The sequence below is a fragment of the Helianthus annuus genome, chromosome 2, assembly GCF_002127325.2.
Source record: "Helianthus annuus cultivar XRQ/B chromosome 2, HanXRQr2.0-SUNRISE, whole genome shotgun sequence".
Classification (NCBI taxonomy): Eukaryota; Viridiplantae; Streptophyta; class Magnoliopsida; order Asterales; family Asteraceae; genus Helianthus; species Helianthus annuus.
In genome coordinates, this window is record NC_035434.2 from 158985052 (window position 1) to 158999599 (window position 14548).

A 14548-nucleotide genomic window follows, 5' to 3' on the forward strand; every position below is an offset into this window, starting at 1 on the left:
TAAGTATGTTTAAACTATAAAATCTAATTTTAATTTAGAGAAAAATGCTCGGATAGTCCCTGTGGTTTGCTCATTTTTCACCTTTAGTCCCTAACTTTCTATAGTTACACCTATAGTCCCCAATTTTTTGAATTTCGTTCCCGGATAGTCCCTGACGTGGATGGGGGTTAGTTTTTGATGTTAGGTGCGTGTAAAATGACAAAATTGCCCTTTCTCTCTATTTCCTTGTCAGCACACCTCCACACCTCACACCACCCCAAATCCAAACCACCACAACCAAATCCCACCGTCGCTGGAAAACGAACCACCAAACCACCGCCACTTCATCACCCCTACCCACCCCACCCCACCACCCATACCCTCACGAGAAAATTTTGAATTATCCGTGGAATTAGAAATAAAACACTGGTGTGTTACTGTTGAACATGACTTTGATCCACAAAAGAACTCATGTTCAACAGTAACATACCAGTGTTTTGTTTCTAATTCCACGCATAATTCTAAATTTTCCGGTGAGGGTATGGGTGGGTGGGGTGGGGTGGGTAGGGGTGATGAAGTGGAGGTGGTTTGGTGGTAAGTTTTCCGGCGACGGTGGGATAGGTTGTGGTGGTTTGGATCTGGGGTGGTGTTATGGTGGTGTGAGGTGTGGAGGTGTACACACAAGGAGATAAAGAGAAAAGGGAGGGAAAGGACATTTTAGTCATTTCACACCCACTTAACTGGAAAAACTAACCCTCATCCACGCTAGTGACTATCCGAGAACGAATTTGCAAAACTTGAGGACTATAGCTGTAATTTTAAAAATGTAAGGACTATAGGTGAAAAAAAAATTAATCACGTGTTTAAAAAATTAATAAGAAACTTGAATTTCAAGAAATAACTATGATTCTTGTTATTTTCATCGATTGTTGTGCAAAAATTTGAACGGCAAGATGCCACAACGGCTTGTTCAGCTTGTTCGTATTCAATATGTTGTTCGTCTTCTTGTTCGTCTTCGAGGCTGATCACACAACTGGGTTTTATATGGAATTGAACTTTATCGCACAAAAGGGATTAATGTGGGTGAGTTTTTTTGATATTGATCCTCATAAGAATTACACAACAAAATAAGAACATACGTATAGATTTAAAATCAACACAATACATTTTTCATACTAGCAAATTCCAACTACATAACTAGCACAATTATAAAACACATTTTTTTGTAACTTTTTTTAAAAGTCACTTTTATAATAAAAAAAAATATATCAATATGGTACTCATATTAAAGATAATAAAAAAATACTTGATTTTATGGTATATTTAAAAAAATAATGAAGTATATAAAAGTTATTTTAGTTTAAAAAACCATGGTGGAATTGGTATTTAATGGAAAATGGCTAAATGACTAAAATACCAATAAATTTTAGATCTTATTAGGCCGGAGGGTGTGGAGGCGCCACCCATGCCACCTCACATTCTATAGCGCCACCACCCCACACCGTCTGATTTACGGTGGGGCGCCATTGATGAGGCTCCAGCATGGTAACGAGCATTTTTTGCTTGATGGAGTTAAGTTGGTCAAGATAAGGGGGGCCTAAAGGCATTGTAGGGGCTTTATTCCACACCCTGCAAGTTAAGGGAGGGCGTGATAAAGCCCCCTGGCTTACGTGGATCCTACGTGGCGCTGACGTGTCCTGTAGGGCCTTTATCGCACACCTCGTAGCCTTATTAAATATAAATTAACAAGTTTACGAAATTACCCCTAATTTGTTAGTACTAATTATTAAATATAAGAGTTTTATTTGTAATCAAAACAAACCTTTGATTTAAACTATCAATGGCTCAGATATGTTCTTACAGTTTTTACAGTTAGCACTATTTGTACCGGATCTCAACTCATGGTGTCATATCACCAAGATGATTTAATCATCATTCCATTGATGTAGAAACCATCACTAGTGCTCTAGTGATGGCCACGAGTATTTAAGTTCCACTTATGGTGGGTCCGGGTGATCGAGGTTTCTCATTAAGGGGTTTAAATTGGGGATCTATTGTGCGAGGATACTCTCTAGCATGGACCCGGTTAAAATAACGTATGCTAAACCTCTTGATATTCGCGAATAATTCAAACCTTTCAAAAAAAAAAAAATTCCATTGATGTAGAAAAATAATAATAATTTAATTAGAAGGGACCATATACATCTTGACCTGGTTCTATGGGTGTGTTTTATATCGAGAAACATTGATTATTTGTTTAAGAGAGAGATACCATCAAATGGGTTTATTTATCTCAAGCTAAAAAAGTCAAACAGTGACTTTCAGCTTTGACTATGAATTTGGTTAAGATAAAGTTTGTTTGAACTTTGCAACGTGAGCGTAATCTCGATGGTCATAATCCCTTGCGACTATACCTATTGATTAACATGTTGACTAGTCGAAGCGACGAGTCAAAGTTTCGGTCAAAATGCACGATTATGTGCATTTTGCGACGAAACTATTTTCGGGTATCAAAACACTTTGTTTTGATATCAAAATAGTTTTCTAACTTAATTAAACATGTTTTAACATGTTTAACTCGTCACTTCTAGTTTAGTGCTTATTTAGGGTCGTAAGTCAAGCGGTCTTAACCACCACTTAGACTTTCGAACCTGACCCGTTTGGTCGATCATTAGGATCCGACCAAACATATTTTGTGACCATAGTTGTATAGGGAATAACCTTCCGAGGTTATACCTTATGGTTACTTCGTTTAATTAGTTGTATGATAGGTAGTTTATATGCCTTAGAAAAATGACCAAAATGCCCTTTTTACGTATAATTTCATTTTAAGCATATGTAACCTAAATTTTGACACATAAACTGATTATGCAACATTATTAAACATGTTAGGGCATATAATACTTGTCATAGGGCTAGTTAGACCATCCGAACGCGCTTTTGCGCAAATGACGCGTTAAAGTAGCCTAAACTACCTTAACGGGTCATAACGGGTCATAAGCACTTAGGACAGGTTCCAATTTAGAATGTAGGTTTTGTTAAACCATATCATATGAGTTCCAACACTCTTTTGGTTTACAAGACTTCATTCTATCCTATCTCCCGATTTAGGTCCCGATTTATTAACGTAGTAATCCGATACTAGGTGACACTTGATTCCTTGATTGCCCGAGCTTTGTTAGTTCACTTAATCGAGGATACCTTGCAATCTCAACTTAGTACATAGTCCCCCCTTTTACCGCTTTCAAATATTTTGGGGTGATACACATGTGCCTACTTGTTACTTTCATGCTTTTCATGTTTTTCATGACATATACTTGCTATGCTCATCTAGTACATGATTTCGATTATGCTTTGCTATGTATGTGTGACAATTGTCAAAATTTGCATGTATCCGTACAATAATTAGACAATGATTAGTGCTTAATGATTGTGTTGGTTTAACATTTATGACATGCATGCTTTCTGATTATTGTTATCATACATACATGTGCACCATATATTGCAAAATGTCATATCATTATTGCATTCAACACTTTATTGATTCAAATGATGCACGAAACAGAGATAGCACAGTTATCAGACAAATCATAAAAACTCTGACGGAGTTCAGTACATAGACATACATGGTATTGAGACACAGAATGAGCCAGAAAATAAGAGTTACACTAGTATAGTGTGTAGGAAAGTAAGGATCATAAAACTGCCTTCCTAGTGATAGTTTAAGTGCCGGAAAGTGCCTAAAAGTCACACAAACTGTAGAATTCTGCAGAATTCAGCATTTAAACCACTTATTATCATGCAGAAATATGGTTAAATGGTCCAGAATGCTTTCCTAAGTGTTGGGAATCAAAACTGTCACAAAGGGTAACATAAAGCACACTAAACTGCATAGTTTAGCACCTTAACGAACCGGTAACCAACCGAACAACCGGACACTACCCGAAACACCAAATTTTCACTAGAAGCATTGTTTTATCATTTCCGAGCTAGTTATGGTCCCCGGACATCATAACACACTATATAGCATCATAACAACTAAATTCCCTAACTAGACACTTAGAAACTAGCTTGATAATCTAACCAATCTTTACACCCTAATCTATACCCCCTCCTATTTACGGCCACCAAGGGTGGCCCACACCTTGATTTTCTTTGCATTTTTTTATTAGATCATGTCTTGAACTTTAGAAGACACATGAACCGTTGGTTTGAACTATGTTGGAAGATTTATAACTTAAACCACTAGACATCATCTTCATTTTCATCACAACACTTCACCTCAAACCTTCTGCTCTCTCTCTCCTTTGTCACACCCCCAAAATAGCACCTAGGGAATGTCCCTGTTAGGCGTGTGACGTACCAACAACGAGCCACTAATTACGTTGAACCCATACAAGTTTTAAAATAAAATTCTCAATTATAAATAAAAATACCATCCACAAGTTTAAATGAAAACCAACATATTCAGCGGAAGCAAATAGTAAAACCAAGTTAAACTGTTTCAAAACCAATGTATAGTATCAATAGTTTAAATACATAAATCCCTCAGTCGACCCATGACCACTCCAGCTATTCCAGACACCAAGTTCCCATCAAAGTACCTAACGACCTGCAAGCATGCAGACAAGTGTGTCAGACAACGCTGGTGAGTTCAAAGTTTGGTTAACGCGTTTAGTTACCATATATGTGTACGAAACAGTTTAACAATTTAACAGTTCAATAATTTGATTTGATGTTGTTATTAACTCGATTACCGCAGATGGCTACAAGATGTGTTTGCCCAACCCCAATGTCTCTATCAAAATATTGGTCATGCTTTAAGGTAATTAGTTCACGCCCGTCCTCCCAGGTACAGTGTGAGGGTGCCAAACCTAATAGCGCTATCAACTAATAACCTCGTTGCCTCCTCGGCAACTGTCGGTAGATGTAAGGGGTCTTATATGCTAGAAACTGAGAATAATAACAAACATCCCAAAACCTGACGTTCCTCCCTGGAACGTTACCCGATATCCCTACCCGGGATGCATGCTTGAAAAAGAGCAGTGAACTCACCTTAGTTTGCTAGGTTAAAAGACGGAAAGTAGGTGCGGAGTGGAACGGGTCACTCACGTCCTAACATGATTATCGTTTAAAAGTTAGTGTGTGAACTCACACAGAGACACGGATCCTTCACGTATCTAACACGTAGCACGTAATATATTATAATATATAGATATGTACATATGCATGCAAAGTGTCGCTATTCGAAATAGTGGCCACATTTTTGTCACAAATCACATAATAAATCTTGTCACAAAATTTCAGCTTTTAGGTACATTTTCGGACAATTTGCGGTGCGTTAATCGGGACCGTTCGGGCACCGGATAGTTCCCGAAAAATTACAGCGTTTCAATCGAACCAGAGACCATTGTATTAAAATTTGGTGACCCAATTCCTTATGGATTTTTCGTGAAAAATCTTGCGCCAAACCATGATCAGATTTGACGTAATTTGATCAGGTTTGCCGAAAAATTTATTTAAAAATATCCGTATATCTGATTGGCGCGAAACCAAAAACAAAATCGCATGTCCGGTCCCTAGAATCTACAGTAACAATTTCATATTTAAACAACAAACACACACCGAGTTATAATGCAAAACGTTCGCTGCATTTTCTGCAGAAAATGGCAGCTCATAGCAGTTTTACAAACAATTCCGCTAAAAATACCTAGTCCTGTCTGAAAAATACGAAACCACTTCTGTTTGAAAGCTATTTCCGGATACTTGGTTTTCGACTCTGAAAACGTAAAGTTTCGATAACTTAAAGTCCCGGAATAGACTACGCAAGTCAGCGTATTTTCCGCAGAAAATCACTAAGCGATACATTACTTGTTTTAGATTGTTTTTCATGTATTCCTACAACAGTTCTAATTATCATTATCAGGAAATCAATACTCAATACCAACATATTACATAAAATCATACTTCACAGTTGCATGTTAATACTTATCTATAAACACATATGCATTCACGATCAAGATCAAGTATTAATACTATATATATTTCGAAAACTTTTCTTACATACAGCCACACCTACAATTTTCATATATTCACTAATCAATAAGAACTTTTATGTATTCACAAATCAGTAGCTTTCATAACTCACACTTTTCATAAAATCAACAAGAGCTTTCAATTATATATATATATATTCATACACATATAGTTTCACCAACAGTTTCATGTAGTTTCATGTACGTATCATCAAGCATGTATAGTTTGTATGCATGTCAATCATCTAGTTTCAAATATATCATCGCATGAATAATAAACAACAGTTTCATATAGCTTTCATGTATTCACTAAAACATAGGCACTAAACGAAGCTAAGGTCGGACCGAACCGAGACAATGGGTTTTTAAAATCGAAGTTACGAGATGAATCGGGCTTACCGATGATGATGGTGGTCTTGAGAGGATGGTTACTCGTTAACAGTTGCACGAGATGGAAGGGAGTAGCAGTTTTCTGGATGCCATAGGGTTTTTCTACGAAGAAGAAGATGAGGACGATTTATGGGGGAAGCAGGTATTTAAGGATTACGATCATTGAAGATTATGTAACTAGATAAGGGGCAATGGGTTGGGGCTAGGATTTGTTAGATGGGCCAAAGCTAGTTGTAAAGTCGGAGTGGACAGAATGTCAACGGAACCATCATATTTAGATATATGTTATTTCTTTCTTTTTTTACTAGCCATGTTATATGCCTAGTTGTATCCATGATCACATATATCATTATTATTATGATATATTTCGTTTACTAATAATAATATAGTTAAGTGTCAACTTAATTAATTTAATATATATTAATCAAGTTACGGTCCGGGTCTCATAGGTATCGGGTTACGCGAGTTATGCCATGGTTCAGACGGTTCGGGTCGGTTCAAACAAATAAACTAAGTTATAAATACGTAACGAGAATTTGAGCCAAGAAGGAAAACTGGTTTTCCGGGATGTCACATTATCCCCAACTTGAAAGAAATTTCGTCCCGAAATTTGATAAGTAACACAAAGCGATAAGATGTTAAATCAGGATGGCTGTGGATTTTTCCACGGTTGCCACATCCTTCTTGCTTACGGCTGAGAACAAGCAACAACATCACCACCATCTTCACTTCAAATCCATCCATTCTCTAGTTATACAAAGGTGTATGAAGCAAGGATAAGAAGCTAGGAGCCTTTGGAAGTGGAAGGACCTCTCTCACAAGCTATTAACCACCACATTCATCATCATCTTCATCTTGTTTTCATCCCTAGCCTTGAGCTAGTAGTAAGATCATCTTAATCCCATTTTACATCTTGTTTAGTTGGTTAAAAGATGATACAAGTAACTAATCATGAAGAACACTAAAGATCAAGAACATAATCTATGTTGTTTAAGTGTTATTATGCTTCTTGATTGTTGATTGTTTGTGTTAATGATGTTAAACATCATATGAACTTGCTAGATGGTGATTAAAGACATAATCTAGCAAGATAAGATGATGATCTTATGAAAGATCAAAATGATCATTCTTATGTGAAAGCATGAACTTGAAGTATAAAATGTTTTCTTGAAAAATGATGATCCAAGTGTCATATAAATCATGTAAGTGGATGATTTCAAAACTAATTTATCAAGAAACTAAGTTAAAATACAATATTTACATAAATTTGTTCTTAAAGAAACTAATCACATTTTTAGTGGTTAATCAAGTGTAGAAACATGTATTTAGCAAGAAAAATTCAAGAAGAAATATTTTTAGAAAATTATTTCACAAGTTGTAAACATCTAAAATCTCCAAGAATGATGTTTTTAAATAAACAACCACACTTTAGAGGGTAACTAAGCTTACTAAACATACTACCAAGTTACTACAAATTTTTATAAATTTTCAAGTTCATGAAGTTGTGTAAATAGCTTGATTTTGGCACTTTGTAAGCAAATTTGATTTGTTGTTGATTGTGATGATTTATAAAATAAAATGATATGCTTTAAAAGCATGGAAACCTCCATTTTTAAGGGAAAACAATGGAAAAATTTTTTCTAGAAAATTTAACACTTAGAAAAATATTTTTAAACAAGTGTTAACAAGAATATTTTAACCATGAATTTTCATATAAGTTTGCCATAATTTTTGTTACAAAAATTACAAAATATTGGAGGTTGGTTTTTGATAATAAAAGTGACTAAATATGTATTTAGGAAAATATATATTTAGATGTCACCATGTGTGTGATTACTTGTATATTATGTGTATTAGTTATATTATTTTAGGACTTGAAATAATATAACTCACCAAAATACCAAGAATTACAATACAAAATATTACCAAAATTCCAAGAGAATAAATATACAATTTATACCCAAAACTGGAGAAACCGAACAAGGAATATAACTTAGAAAAATATTCCGGATTAAATTCATGAGTATATTTTGGTAAACAGTATTTTGGACACCACGAGAACAAAAATTTGATTTTTATAATTATTACAAAAATATATCATATTTTTGACAAGAAGAAATCATATTATTTATGGGTAAAGAAAATATATATGTTTTCTTGAATTACTAGGAAATACATTATTTTTGGAGAAAATATAAATTTTCTTAAAATAAACTTAGAATATATTATTTTTTGGGTGAAAAATGGATTTATAAATATTTTCTAAGATAATCTTGAAAATATATATATATTTTTTTAGGTTTATATGAAAATACAAATATTTTTGCCAAAAAAAAGTATAGATAAAGTTCTAGAAATGATTTCTTAAAAATATATATTTTAAGAATATATATTGATGAATTTTTATTAGAAATATTATTTCGAAAAAATAAATATGAAAATTAAGTATAGGAATACTTAATAAACACAATAAGAATACGTATTCTCGTATGTATAAATACACCGGAATACGCCACCGATACTTGGCAAAAATATACAAGATTAAGAATACAAGTATGAATACACTCATTCTTGGGGAAGTTATACAAGTGCAAATACATAAATGTGGCAAGTTAAAATATATTATTTTAACTAATATTCCAAAATTAATAAATATAATTAAAGTTAAAATATTTATTATTTTAACAAATAATTATATATTTTGGAAAAATATTAAGACACAAAGAAATGTAACTCAAAGATACTAATCAAGACTAAAAGTCAAGGTACTACCTATCCGTCTAATAAACCATAGTACGTTTGTAGGTAGTCGTGTGAATAAGTATCAGCTTTGAGTTACATCGGATTCAAGACGCAAGACCGTGAGTTCATATCCCCCTTTTCTTTTAACTATTTTCAGTTTTACAACTTCGGGGGTGAAGTCCATGTTACAAACTATTTACAAACGTTTACATATGGTATGGTTAGCTAAGGAATGAACTGTTAGATCATGTGAGTGGTGGGTACAACGCTTAAGACCATTAATCCTCGTAGTAGGACTCAGGGACATGAGTGATAGATCTATTTGGGTGTTGCGAGCCCCACCCATGAGGACCGATATTTAGCCCATGAGGGGACTATGTCTTCGAGCCGGAAGCCCAGTACAAAATCCGCTAGGTTTGAGCCTTCCTGCATCACGTCACACTGCAAATCATTAATTGATAGGTTTCCTTGTTTGCTTTCATACCGGGATTTTACAAATACATACATACTTACAATGTTTACAAGGTTTATTCGTGCACACATACAAAACACATGAACTCACTCAACTTTTGTTGATGTTTTCAAACTACATGTATTTCAGGGAATTGATATGGATCTGGCGGGCGATGAAGTTTTACAAGTTGTGTCTTCCAAATAAATGATGTCATCCCATCTTTAGAAGGGTTTGGAGTGGATGTCTCATCCTAGATGAGACATACATTTCAAAGCCTTGTTTTATCGTTGTAACGTGTCAAGTTCGTTCTGGAACTTCAAACTATGGTTGTCATGTATTTCAAACTTGAAGTCTGTGTTTTAAACAAAGTTGGTTGTAATGTTTTGAAACTTAATTTTAAGGATGATCATCATGGTTTTTTCATATAGTTGTTTGTTATGGTTGAATGCAATGATATAAAGCAAGTCACACATAATCACGCTTCTGCAAAAGTCAGGGTGTGACAGTTTGTTATCAGAGCTTCGATTGTAGCGAACTAGGATTCTTTCTCGAGTCTAGACTACAATCACCAGGGCTCTCATGAAAATATGTTTACAACATATTTTTCATTGCATACACGAAACACCCAGATCCATGGAACAAACGTTTTACAAAAGGAAAGACAAGAAACACGATTGCAATCACAAACCCCATGCAGACTGGTAGACTAGGAAAGATAGAAAAGTTTCATGAAGGAAAATGTGAATACATGATTGAGTGAGAACTGTCTTGATTGCATACTAAGTGTTAATGGTTAATATATGTGCACATGTTATGATTGTTATGTTACAGGCATCATGTCATCTTAAGAGAGTGGGTTATCTGATACCCATGACCCTATGGCCATCGTCTCATATGATGAGATTGCACCCGAGCTAGAGATATTTACGTCAGACACTGAGAGTGATCCTGACATGCTATCCGAGGACGAGGATGACTTCCAGCCATTTGCGTTGCCCGACTTTGGCGATGATTTACCTCATGCTGATGGTTTCCCTGACGAGGATCCTTTTGTCATTCCTATTCCAGTCCATGATCACCTCATCATTGGTCACCCCGATGGTGAGCACATCGTGTCTCCGATCCTCGATCCTGTTCCTCTTGTGGTCATTCCTCCCGAGGATTGGCCATTCGATGATTTGTTTGATGACGACGTCGATTTATTTGTTGCTGGTCCTCCAGTTGACGCCCAGGGTGATGGGGAGATAGATGAGGATGTTGTAGCTGTCCCACCTCCTGAGATTCCTGTCATTGAGATATCCTCTGATTCTAGTTTGCATTTCGTTTTAGACTCCTTTTAGTCTGTGACTTCTTCAGCTTTACAGGCGGCTGTATTGCAGCTTTTTGCTACTGAATCCGACGATGACACTACTATGTCTGCTGCACCATCTCCTTCTCTTGACCCTACACCTCCACACGACCCCGAGCATGTCCCCGATCCGGACCCTATTCTTTTTGGTCAGCCTGACGTTGCACCTGTTGACCCTAAACCGATTCCTGCTCATGACCATGTCCCTTTTGGTTTACTAGATATTGCACCTCTTATTCCCGACCCAGTTCCCGCACCTGTTGATCTTCTAGTTGTTGAGCCATTTATTCCTCCACCCACACCCGCTAATGTTGCTCCTCTCCCTCTTGTAGAGTCTGATGTCCACCGCACTGATTTGCCGATTACCTTCTTATAGGACATCCCTGCACCCCGTCCAGGGGAAGGTACTTCAGGCCAGCATCCTAGTTACGATCCTTTTGCTTCAAGAGCTTTTCCTCAGATTCCTCAGACTGCACCATTTGCTCCCTTCACTTCTTCAACGCTTGACGAGCCACTCCGATGGTTCCCATCATACTCTATGCCGATCTCAGATCCCTACCATCCCTCCCATTTTGTTGGCTACACACGGGATGAGTTACTTTTATCGCTTCAGCTTCAGTTCGAGGTTTTGAGTCACAGAGTTTTGGAGCTTGAGCTGACTCCACGTCCTCCACCGTGTCCCTGTCAGTCTACTTTTGTTCCTCCACATTCATCAACGTCTCCTTTTGCGCATCCACCTGCTGCTCTTACTCCTTTTCCCGATTTTGATGCTCGTTTCCTTACTATCGAGCAGCATATCAGTTACTTACTTCATTGTGTATACGAGCTCGAGGAGGAGCTTGCGGATGTTCGCAAATTGCTTTTCTTCCCTCCTCCTCCACCTCCACCATAAGCATAGTTGGTTTTGGTTTTATGCAGATTGCATTAATTTTGTTGAGAGCACCAATATTTTGACACCCGTGCTCCATAAACACACACAATGTAGGACACTATCTTTTATGAAAGAAACAATGTGTTTTGGTCTCAAAAAGTTTGTTTATTTTGGTTTTTACAATTTCACATTTTGATTCTAGTTCATTTTCAAGCTTTAAATCGTTTACTGGAAAGTTAAACGTGAACTGATGCGTAAACGTAATAAGTTTAATGTGGCACACACTCTGGAACAGTGACATAGGCTTGACATACCTTAAATAACTTTTATATAACTTCGAAATATGTTTTGAAAGCTTTGGTGTGTCAAAAACAAGTTTATTCACACGCAGGGACTATTTGCGTCAAACTGCGAAAGTCTGCTGATTCACATAGTATCATACATTCCAGAACTTGATCATAAGTTAAACATGCCTTAAATATCCTTTACATAGTTTAGAAATAGGCTTTGAGGTGTTTAATGCGCAAAAATAAACTTATTCGATCAATAGGGACTAAAAGCGTCAAAAGGTGCATAAGTTTGCATTTTCGCGCATATCTTACGTTCTGTATATATTCGGACTTCCAAAAACTTATGTAATCATTAAAATATTTTATTTTAGTGATTGGCATGATAAAATTCCATTCTTCGCGTAGTTTGGATTGTTTTTCGCGTCCGTTCGTGTTTCGTCGTAATTAACCGAACAACGCACCCGTACGACCAAACGAACCGACATCCGATATATTTTTGAGCACATTTTAAGTTCCGTATACTTTAACTTCGTTTTAGAGCCTTGAAATACGGTTAATGGGGCTTAAACGTGTCAAAAATGCATCGAAAACCAAGTTTTAGGCATGCAGGGACTAAAACTGTAATTCTGTCAAATTTTTTAGGCCTGGGGCGTAAGCCTAAGCCTATGTTTACGTGGCCCGCCTAAAACTCCCAGATCAGCAAAAATGGTTTCTAGCCATTTCCAGCCATTTCCAACACTTGCAAATGGTTTTTAAGCTTCCTAGGGGCTTGTTTTGGATGCCCATACTATTCTAATTCAGTGGGTGCAAGTGTATGGTTGGGATTGAAGCTCGGTTTACGAGGAACGATTTTAACGGTTCTAAAAATCCTATATATACCCATGCTCTTCATTGTTGCAACTCATACAATCTGATCTATTTGCTCTAAGCTGGGGCTTAGCACCTCATACCTTAGCAAGTTGGACCCTTTGTAAGTATTCTTTCGTTCTTTTACACGTTTTAAAGCGTGAAAGTCAGACAATGTTTGAGTTTCTGCTTTGACCAGTCAATGGTCAACACGAAGTTCGTTTAAACTTCGCAACGTGAGCGTAATCATGATGGTTGTTGTCCCGTGTGACTATACCTACTGATTCCCACGTTGATTAGGTGTAGTGACGAGTCATAGTTTCGGTCAAAATACGCGTCTATGCGTATTTTGCAACCAAACTATTATTGGGTATCAAAACCATTTGTTTTGATATCAAACCTGTTTTCTATCCTCGTTAAACATGTTTTAACATGTTTAGCTCGTCACTTTAGGTTTAGTGCTTATGTAGAGTCATAAATCAAGCGGTCTAAACAACCGCTTAGACTTTCGAACCCGACCCGTTTGGTCTATCGTTAGGATCCGACCAAACATATTATGTGACCATAGTTGTATAGGGAATAACCTTCCGAGGTTATACCTTTTGGTCACTTCGTTTAGTTAGTTGTATGATAGGTAGTTATATGCCTTAGGTAAAATGATCAAAATGCCCTTTTTCGCATAATTTCATTTTAAGCATATGTAACGCATATTTTGACATCTATACTGATTATATAACATAATTAGATATGTTAAGGCATATAATACTTGTCATAGGACTAGTTAGGCGTCTCGAGCGCGCATTCGCGCGAACGACGAGTTAAAGTGGTGTAAGCTACCTTAACGGGTCGTAATGGGTCGTAAGCACTTAGGATAGGTTTCAATTTAGAATGTAGGCTTTGTTAAACCATATCACATGAGTTCCAACACTCATTTGGTTTACAAGACCTCATTCTACCCGATCTTCCGATTTAGGTGTCGATTCCCTAACATAGTATCTGTTACCCTAGGAACCGCTTCAATACTTGAACTCTTGGTCTTTTGAGCTTTGTTAACCCTTTGAACCGGGACTATACGCAACCCCAGGCGAGTACATAGTCCCCCTCTTTTACTGTTTTCAAATGTTTTGGGGGTGATTCATATGTGCAATCGATCTGTTTTCAAAATGTATGGCATATATGTGTTCACTAAGTACTTTTATGTGTTTATTTCTGATTATGCAAACTCAATGTTTTATCCTTAAGTGATCTGCCTATCTTCATAGTTAGATTCATGCAGGATATTTGAGGTACAATCTTAGATCTTCCTATCTTCATAGTGAGATTTTTAAGAAGTACTTTACAACTCGATGGTTGGTTTTTGTGTAGTTAGTTGGTGATATAGATAACGAAACTAGATAATGTGAACACATGCAATCTGGAAGGGTGGATGCCTGTACCCCGAGTTTTCTGTCTAAGGCTAGGGTGTTCGTACAAATCCGCTTTTTCGGACCAGTCACTCTTACCTGGGAACTCTTAGGGTGAGTGTCCACTTATAGGCTAAAGCATGTCTTCGTGAAGCATTATAAAAACCCATCCATGTTGACCCTACCGAAC